The following is a 10309-nucleotide window of genomic DNA, read 5'->3' as shown; positions in this document are numbered from 1 at the left end:
AGGGCCAGAACAATTCGCCCCAGATCTACCTGAAATTCAAAGTTTACAATGTAAGGCTTTTGAGCCACCCCAAAAGTAACATAAAACAACTTAGCTTTATGATACCATCCATAGCTGCTTACATGCCGGGGTATTGTCATGATACGTATAAACTGTAAAAAAGCCAAAAATGAGACATCAAAAATTTAGAGGGTGATTTTATGTTTGTCAAATTGGTGCAAGCCAACACATAAAATAGGCAAAACACACATTTGGCCATCGATGAAAACGACATTGCACACCGTACGTCAAATAGGGGTCAAATGGACCCCAAAAATGGAAAAGGGAAAAGCAAAACTGGTTTACATGATGAATAAGCCTCGAAAAATGCGTTAATTATTTCGCAAATGCAAGTCACTACACCAACAGTCAAAAATGCGTTAATTAGTTCGCAAATGCAAGTCACTACACCAACAGTCAAAAATGCGTTAATTAGTTCGCAAATGCAAGTCACTACACCAACAGTCAAAAATGCGTTAATTAGTTTGCAAATGCAAGTCACTACACCAACAGTCAAAAATGCGTTAATTAGTTCGCAAATGCAAGAAAAATAATGGACTTACCAAAATCGAATATATAAGATTTCCCTCAAAAAGGTCTTTGGATCCGAAAGCCAAAACAAACTAAAATAGATGAAATTAGTGTTAAAAAAAAAATATCAAACAAAAAACCAGAAGTAGACACCAATTGGCCACAAATTAGACTGCACAAAACTTACCAAATCAGGAAACGATGGCAAAAAATAAACCAAAAAAATGCGAACGGAAAACCAAAACAACTGTAGCAAACCAAAAAAAATACAAACACCGCCAAATCCTCCAACCGCAAACAACCAAATCCAACCAACTTAACCGCCAACAATCCAACAACGCAACCTCGACTCCACACACACCAAGCCATAAATAGTGTTTATTTTCCCGCACAAATTAAGGATGAATCATAGGGACGCACAATCAATGATGCGGCCGCAAACTAAGGACGCATGTATAAATACGTCACGAAATCACATTTAATTTCTGGTTGATTTCATTCTGGAAGCAGAGACATGGCTTCAGACCAGGGAAACAATGGCCAAAATTCCGGCGGTAAGGCCTTCATGCATTTTGTCTCAATGATTCTTTTAAAACATAATATTGTGCAAGTTGTGAAGTGGCTAAATCTGCATATTTACCCAAATAGGTGAGGAGGATGACATGGAAGAGACTGCTGGCCCCAGTCAACCCGCCAAAGCTGCCAAAAAAAAAAGGCAGCCACATTTCACAAGCAAGGAGATGGAGGTTTTGATCCAGAAGTTCGTTGACATCCTGCCCCAGGCAGCCAGGAATATGAGCCAAAGCCAGAAGTGGAGAATGTGGGAGGAGGTCGCCGTTGCTGTCAATAGGGTGGGTGATTATGTCCGTCTAGCCCGGGATGTCAAACGGCGGTAAGTAAACACTTTCCCATCCTATAAACAAACCCCATTGTAAAAAAAAGGATAATGGTTCCAATTTCATTCCACATATGGGCAGACTTCAAATATCGTCTCAAGCAAAAACTTGCCGACAGGGCTAGGCATGCAAGGGGGACAGGTGGGGGTCCCACCCCTGTGTCATTGGAGTTGACAGACTTAGAAGAGCTGGCACAGGGGTGTGTGCAGGCTGTGGAGGTGTTTGGCGTGTCCAACATGGATACGGACATGCCAGACTTTGCGGCTCCTCATGTTGGCCAAGGTAAGTCTTGTGATGTCACCAACTCTGAAATGCTATTGTGCCAATATGTAGATTCTAATGTGAGTCTTTTCGCATTTTTCCTAACAGAGACAGAGGCGGATGAGTCTGCTCCAGAGGGGAGCCTTGGCCGCAGAATTTCTGCTGGCTCTGCAGGGGAGGAACCAGTACATCCGGCTGAGGACCCTGCAGAAGCCAGTCCAGGGCGTGCCCCCTCGCAGGCAGTGGGCCTCCTCACAGAACTCAATTTTAAATCGGATTTCCATACGGAGATTCTGCAGAGGATGGACGCCAGTCTGATACGGGTGGCTGAGGCCCTGGAGCAAAATGCTGCGGCCAACGTGACCATTGCTCAGGCCCTGGCGGAAAATACCAGGGCCAACATCCGCATCGCCGATGCCCTGGAGCAGCTCGTTCGCCAGCACATGGTGGAGCCGGCCTCCCTTCCTGCCGGAACATCCGGATCCTCCACCTCTGGCACAACATCAGCCAATCCTCCAAATGTGCCTAGCCCTGTGCCTAGTCCAGAGGCCACAACATCTGCCTCTGGACAGGCCAGCCCGATGGCATCCCGGACCCGGTCTGGCGCCCACCCTCACCCAGCCAAACGGGCGAGAAAACGGTGACAGCAATGGCGACTTTTCCCACACTCCTTCTGTGCTTGGCTCATATTCCTTTCTGGTCAAAACTTCCCTCTCCTTTCTTGTGAAATGTTTTTAATTTTGGTATTTACGTTTATGTTACCAGTTATGGCTTTTTTTTTTTTTTAACAAATATCTTTGCCACAAAAAAAAGGCAACAAAATATTAGGCCAATTTGTTTGTGTTTAAACAATAAATTTAAAACAAAAAACTGACATTGTATTGTGACATTATTGTACAAATGGGTTACATTTAATCCTGGCCCTAAAGGCAAAAACTGACCCTCTTAAAAAAAAAAAAAGGCCTCTTTAAGGAACGTTTAAAAAATCACATAGCGATGCAAATTCCACAGTAAAACAAAAAAAAGGGGAGCTAATTAAAACATGATGACATTATTGTTACAATAGGCCATAACCAACAAATTGTGGCCAAAATAAAACACCAAAAATGTACGCTAATTGATTGTGTAATCATGACATTAGCAGCTCTGATTTCCACCTGCGTACGCTTTTGTGCTATCCCAATAAACTGCTTTCCAAACACATACCAAGCCGGTTTTCAATCCAACACTAATTACTTTACTGACCAGCCGCGATTAATCGCAGCACCATCGTTGAGTCCCGGGACGGAGGAGAAGGCCATCGCCAATGTGGTCGAGTAATCCTGACCATAAGCTGTGCGAGCATTTTGAAGGGAAAGCGGATGTTCCAGTGACGTATGAGACGGTCCGAACACATTTGACGTTCGCATCTGCTAATGTATGTACGCCCCAAAAACGCCTCGCCACGCCTGCGTTTTTTCATCTCCACCCCCGTCAACACCCAAAAACGCCCTGTTCTGTCAATCACATTTGACATGTCACTTCCTGTACGCTATTTTAGGAACGAGAGAAAAAAAGCTCGCAATCTGCCGTACGCACATGCGCAGTGTAACACCGACGCATGCGCGGTTAGTCAACATCGGAACGCAACGAGCGTACTGTTGTTAACGTGCGGCTCTGAATGAGGGCCGATGTTCATAAAATGAATTATCAACTCTTCCAGGGAGACCAGCCTCCAGAACGTACAGAGGGACCTGTGGTTCCAGCAGGGACGAATTAATACTCTGTGAGGATGAGGATGTACACACTGAAGAGGGTGAGGAATCGGTGGATGAGGAGGATGAGGATGACATCTTGCCTCCGTAGAGCCAGTTTGTGCAGGGACAGATTAATTGCCAGCTTGTTTTGTGGGGGCCCAAACGAACCAATCATTTCAGCCACAGTTGTGTGGCAGACCCTGGCGCTGAAATGATTGGTTTGTTAAAGTGTGCATGTCCTGTTTATACAACATAAGGGTGGGTGGGAGGGCCCAAGGACAATTCCATCTTGCACCTCTTTTTTTTCTTTGCATTATGTACAGTTTGGGGCCTAGTTTTTCAAACTGCCATCCTGTCTGCCACTGCAGTTTCACGCCTAGATGGGTCACGTGTTTGTGCCGCCCACTCGTGTCGCTTAGCATAGTCATCCAGCTACCTCGGTGCAACCTTTTGGACATAAAAACACTATTGTGAGGTGTGAGGTGTTCAGAATAGACTGGAAATGAGTGGAAATTAAGGTTATTGAGGTTAATAATAGCATAGGAGCAGAAAAACCTACAAATTCTGTGATTTTAGCTGTTTTTATGCTTTTTTTCAAAAAAATACAGATCCAAAACACAAAACCCAGAACCCAAAACACGGAAGGGTGGTTTTGGCAAAACCAATCCAGATCCAAAACACGAAGAAAGATCCAGATCCAAAACCAAAACACAAAACATGAAAAGTGGCCGGTGCACACCCCTACTAGCTATATACTCTGCGATCAGTGAGGGATGATGATTTAACAGATTGTTCCATTCTTTCATTGCAGGTAATCATATATTTGCACCAGGCATCTATTGTAGAAAAACCAATGCTGTCTGGAATTGTCTGATTTGCTAGGTATACTGTCTTTATTTAATCTCTGTAAACTCCAGAGTAACTTTAAATTTAATTATATAGTCAGATCTTGGGGCCTATTCATCAACACTAAAATAAAGTTTTTAAGGACATTTTCCTTAAATAACGTTATTTTGGTATTCATGAACAGACTTAGCACAGGAGATATCACAGATATCTCCTTGCTAAGTTCCCCTGCGTTAATTTCCACACTCCCCATACATTAGTATGGGGATGTGGAAATTGTGATATTCATCAAATTCCGAAAATTATGAATTATGAATCTTCTTACCTGTATCCGCGTGTGCAGGTCCCCCGACGAGTCCCTCCGGTGCTCTGCTCCATCCTCAGGCTCCGGAGGCAGGTCGGACATGTGTGCTCTCCAGCAGAGCACAAGAAAGTTTAGAAACAACAAAAAAAAGTTTTTTTTTTTTTTTCTAATCTGTCATGTGGTCTGCAAGGAAACCACATGACAGACCAGCAGGACGGAGCCGGAGGCTGCTGCGCGTACAGGTAAGTTGGGGGGGAGGTGAGGGGAGGGGGGGTACACAAACTTAACGCATCTGTAGGCTATATACTCTGCGATCAGTGAGGGATGATGATTTGACGGATTGTTTCATTCTTTCATTGCAGGTAATCATATATTTGCACCAGGCATCTATTGTAGAAAAAACAATGCTGTCTGGAATTGTCTGATTTGCTAGGTATACTGTCTTTATTTAATATCTGTAAACTCCAGAGTAACTTTAAATTTAATTATATAGTCAGAGCTTATCTCCTAGCTTCATGGGATGCTGTTTTGGCTCTGCTTGTTTGTATTAGAATTTTATGACTTGTATCTGGTGTGGGTGAGGGTATTAAGGGTGGGTGTAATCAGTGACTACACATGTTATGCTTAACTATATAATCAGTAGGTCACAAGGCTTTAGACTTGAACAAGGCTGCTAGCTTTTATTTCAAAGTGGGACTACATGTACAGCATAACTCAAAGAGTTAGTCAGGAGTTAAGCAGGAGGAAGACAGGAGGACGACATTTTAAAAGAACTCTCTATAACTTGGAAAAAAAAACTAAGGATCTTCTGAGCTTCTGGAAACCCTGCTACTCAGCAACCAGCTTCCATTATAACCTGGACATACCTATGCCAACATCCTGCCTGCAAGCAACTACCTGCTTACTGAACATTAAATTCTTGTATGTTTGTATTTCTTCTCTACATTGTTTAAATCATTCCAATACCACTGTCAATTTATCTTTACACCACTGTAGTATCTATCATTGTTTCACACCTATACCTTTTATTTTTTTTATATATTCATACTTTATACTAATTCTCAAGTCTTGCTACTTTAACAGCTCTATACTCCTTATTTAGTTATAATATACTATTGTAGTTGTGCCTTTACATCTTCCAGCACTGTTCTTCCTTTTATCTGATTTTGACCTGTACTGCTCCCTCATCTCACACTCATTACTACTACTGACTTTTTCCCCAACTGCCTCATCTACATGATGTCTCTTCTCTTATACTCCTCCCTCACTCAGCTGCTACATTATTTTCTCCTCTACCACCAGTTTTCACCTCTTTTCTCCATCCATAGTCCCCTCTACGTTCTCCCCCTCCTCTGTCTCTCTTCATCACATGTCAGTCTCTCCACTGCATCTCCCACAACTCCAGTATTATTAACTTCTCTTCCACCATGGTCCTGCTGCACCACCACTAAACCCTGCACCCTCTCTTTTCTCCAAGTTACCTATCCTTTCCCCCCCCCACACCACACTAAACCTCCACCTTACCCACCACCTGCTCTCACCCTTCCTCATTCAGAAGCCAGCTACATAACCCCACACTCCTTATCCCCCTTCTCTAGATCAATATCACCTCCACACTACATCAACCCTAATAATCTCATTCTCCTCTCGCCTCTTAACTCTGTCCCTCTCTCCTGTTCCCTCTGGAAAGCCAGTTTTGTCTATAATAAACTGGTTTCCGTTCATGAGCACTTCATCTGCAATGCCTTGATTCTCCTTGCCATCACCAAATCCTGGATATACCTTTCTGACACCACTGCTCCTGCAAAATTCCTCCATCACTTGGCTTCCTGGCTCTTGATCTTCAAATGGGCCCTAAAGACCCATTTCTTCCTCAATGCTTTCCAGCGCTCATCCTAACCCACTACTCTATGCTCCCCATCTGTGTCACCCCTGTTTGTCTGACCCTCCCCTTAGAATGTAAGCTCTTGCGAGCAGGGCCCTCTTTCCTCATGTGCTTCTTCTTGCTTTACTTTTACAATGGCACCTAAAACTTGGTTACTGACACCCTGCTGCTTATTTAGGTGTTATGCAGCATTGTTTATAAATCATGTACTTGTCCTGCATTGTCTGTACTATTAATAATTGTCTTGTGTGCTCATTTGTTTCTGTACTTTGTAAGGCGCTGCGGAACCCTTGTGGCGCCATATAAATAAAGAATAATAATATGGACCGCAAGGTGGAGGTATGTCTGAAGTCCGTTTACTCTCTCACTGGAGGGGTCCCCAGACCTGCTATGACTGTGAGCTAGGTGGCCAGAGCCATGGAAAAATGGGCCAATGCCTTGGAAGCATCACTGTCTTCTGTGTCTACCAGTGAGCAAATCATATTGATAGGCAATCTCCGGGATTCAGCTGCTTATGTCAATGAGGCAGCTTAGGATATGAGCCTACTTACTTCCAGGATTTGTACGCCAGCGGTATCCGCACGTTGTTCTTTGTGGCTAAGCTCTTGGAGAGCAGATGCAGATTCCAAGAAGGGCTTGGAATGTCTTCCGTACAATGGTCAGGTACTGTTTGGTCCGGCCTTGGATAAGATTGTGGATACGCTGGCGGCAGCAAACTCTGCATGCTTGCCTTCGGCTCTGACTACTTCTGGGTCAGGGATTTCATCCTTTCGGTCATATCGGCCTCAGGGTAAGTCAAAGGTGCAGTCCTTTCCGAGGCCTTCAGGAAACAAGAAGATCACTAAGCCTAGAAAACAGGCTTGGAGCACCAGACACCCAGCCGCCAAGCCTGACGACAAGCCTTCAGCCTGACGGGATGGCCCTCCCCTTGGAGGATCCCAAGGTGGAAGGCCGACTTCTTTAATTTGCCCAGTGTTGGTGTCAGACCACCACGGACACTTGGGTAAGGGAAGTGGGCTCTCACGGGTATGCCCTCTCCTTCCGCAGAAGGCCTCCCCATCAGTTCTTTACCATGGACCTTCATTCAAATCCAGTGAAGGCTCTGGAAATTCACAAGGCAGTACGATCTATGCTCCAGGAAGGGGTTATAGTACTGGTCCCGTTACCCCAAAGAGGGACGGGTTATTATTCCAACCTCTTTCTGCTGCAAAAGCCAAACGGATCGTACCGGCCTATACTTAACCTGAAGTCCCTAAACAGATATTTGAGGGTGCCTCTATTCAGGATGGAAACCCTGTGTTGCATTATTTTAGCTATGGAACATGGGGATTTTATGGTGTCTCTGGATATCCAGGATGCATACCTGCATGTCCCGATAGCTACACCTCATCAGCGATTCCTCAGGTGTGCAGTAGCGAACCAGCATTATCAGTTTCAGGCATTACCATTTTGCCTCTCTACAGCTCCAAGGGTATTTACCAAGATCATGGCGATTATGGCAGCACATCTGCGCCTGCAGAAGGTCGGCCTCCTGCCTTACCTGGACGACCTACTATTGTTAGCAGGGTCTCCAGAGGTACTTCACCACCACCTACAACTGACTATATCTGTGTTGCAAAATCACGGCTGGCTGATAAATTGGAAGAAGTCATCCCTGACACCTTCTCGAAGGACGCTCCATCTCGGAGCACTGCTGAATACTCAGCAACAGTGGATCTTTCTGACGGAGGAAAAGATCTCGGTGTTGCAGACAAGAATTCGCACTTGCCTGCGGGACTGCAGAGTGTCCATCCACACTGCAATGCCATTACTGGGGTCCATGGTGTTGACTTTTGACATGGTGAAGTATGCCCAGTTCCACTCGAGACCTCTGGAGAAGTTAATCCTCTCCAGCTGGGATGGGCTGCCTCATCGGCTAAAGACTCAGATGCTAGTGCTTTCTCCGGAGGTACGTCTGTCTCTGGCCTGGTGGCTACAGATGTCTCATCTCAACAGGGGACACCCCTTCTGGATCTCAGATTGGGTCCTTCTGACGACGGACGCCTGTCTCCAGGGGTGGGGCGCTGTGACAGGTCCACACGTGTTTCAGGGCCGGTGGACTCTGGCGGAGTCTGCTCTTCTGATCAACATGTTGGAACTTCGAGCAGTCTTCCAAGCTCTACAACAAGCAAGACTCTTTCTCCATGGGAACCCTGTGCAGATTCAGTCAGACAACGCCACGACGGTGGCTTACATAAATCATCAAGGAGGAACTCAAAGTCAGGCGGCTCTAAAAGCGGTATCTCGCATTCTGATTTGGGCGTAAGGCAAACTACCAGCCATCTCGGCAGTGTTCATTCCGGGAGTGCTCAACTGGGAAGCGGACTTCCTCAGCCATCACGACGTGCATCCAGGGGAATGGTCCCTTCACCAGTGGACAGGTGGTGCCTTCCAGAAATAGACATCATGGCCTCCAGACACAACCGCAAGCTGCGGGCGTACGAATCCCGAACAAGAGACGCAGAGGCTCTCCTTGTAGATGCTCTGTCGGTACATTGGACCTTCCAGTTCACATATCTACTTCCTCTGTTCTCCCTTCTTCCTCGGGTGCTTTGAAAGTTAAAGCAAGATGGAGGCATGATCCTGCTGGTGGCTCCAGCGTGGCCCAGATGTCACTGGTACTCAGATCTTTGGAGTGTCTCCATCGACACTCCGTGGTTGCTTCCTTAGCTCCCAGACCTGTTGGTCATCTGTCTTTGATGGCGTGGCTCTTGAGACATCCCTCTTGAGGTCAAAAGGTTTTTCTAGCTCGGTGGTGAATACCATGCTCAGGGCTAGGAAGCCGGCTTCGGCCAGGATTTACCACAGGGTCCTATTTTGAATGGTGCCAACCTAGGGGGTATGATCCTCTGGTGTTTCGGATTTCCAGAGTCCTAGCCTTTTTTCTGGTGGGCTTGGATCACGGTCTGCGCCTTGCCTCTTTGAAGGTGCAGGTTTCTGCTTTATCGGTGTGGTTTCAACGTCGGATTGCCCCTCTTGCTGATGTCCGCACCTTTTATGCAAGTGGTCCTTCACATACAGCCTCCCTTTGTCCCTCCAGTGGCTCCTTAGGACTTGGATTTGGTTCTGAAGGCCCTTCAAGGTCCCCCATTTGAACCACTGGGCTTGGTGGACCTCAAATGGCTTACAGCTAAGGTTGTTTTTCTTTTGGCTATTGCATCTGCCAGAAGAGTGTCAGATCTGGGGGCTCTTTCCTGTCGCCCCCGATATTTGATTTTTCATCAGGATAGGGCGGTTCTTCGGACTCGCCCTGGTTTTCTCCCTAAGGTGGTATCCAGTTTTCACATTAATGAGAAGATCATTGTTCTGGCCTTTCACTCTCCAGGTTTGTCGGTGGGTGAGGCCACGTTGGATGTGGTTCGTGCTCTTCGCAGTTATATGGAGCGCACCTGTTCTTTCCGGAAATCGAATTGTTTCTTTGTTTTGTACAGTTTCCACAAAAGGGTTGGCTGGCCAATAAGCAAACTTTGGCCTGTTGGATTCGCTTGGCGATTTCTGAGGCCTATGTTCATGACGGCATTCCTGTTCCGCCCTCTATGACTGCTCATTCTACGAGGTCTGTGGGTCCCTCGTGGGCAGCTCGGCGTGGCGCCTCGGCTGTTCAGTTGTATAAGGTGGCCACGTGGTCTTCAGTTCAGACCTTTGTGAAGTATTATGCTTTCAATACCTTCACCTCTCAGGATGCTTCCTTCGGGCAGAGAATTCTCCTTTCTGCACAGGAGCGTCCCCGCCCTTGAAGGATACTGCTTTGGGACATCCCCAAGGTACTTCC

This window comes from Taudactylus pleione, unplaced genomic scaffold (genome assembly GCF_031769625.1).
Source record: "Taudactylus pleione unplaced genomic scaffold, aTauple2 ptg000095l, whole genome shotgun sequence".
In the NCBI taxonomy this organism is placed as follows: Eukaryota; Metazoa; Chordata; class Amphibia; order Anura; family Myobatrachidae; genus Taudactylus; species Taudactylus pleione.
This window is presented reverse-complemented; position numbering follows the sequence as displayed.